Below are 408 nucleotides of genomic sequence, written 5' to 3'. Positions count from 1 at the left end.
GTATTAGATACACTGGAGGTATACCTCATAGTTCTACACAATTATTATATCCTTGAAAAATGAATAAAACTTTTGGAGGGTAAATTTTACATTTGGCTGTCGCACTGGCGTATTGTAAATACGTGAAGCGTATTGTAAATCGCTTTGTAAAGTGAAGAATTCTTTTGTAAAGCGAAGGATCTCTCCCTTCTTGATGTACCGCATGACTGAAACCGTAATTTATTAGATCACGTTAGCTCACAATCAGTACACGATTTCGCTTTCTGACGTCACAGGACGTCGAACTTTCGGTGAGCCACTCTCCCGCTAGGGGGCGCGCGACCGCCCATGTAGAGTCCATCTGCACCGCGCAGCCTCCATTCAGGGGTGGGCGGAAATTCCCGTGCAGACGCGCATGACGTCAGCAGA

The sequence above is a fragment of the Hipposideros armiger genome, unplaced genomic scaffold (assembly GCF_001890085.2).
Source record: "Hipposideros armiger isolate ML-2016 unplaced genomic scaffold, ASM189008v1 scaffold_808, whole genome shotgun sequence".
Taxonomy (NCBI): Eukaryota; Metazoa; Chordata; class Mammalia; order Chiroptera; family Hipposideridae; genus Hipposideros; species Hipposideros armiger.
The sequence above is the reverse complement of the archived record's forward strand: the minus strand, read 5'-3'. Positions refer to the sequence as shown.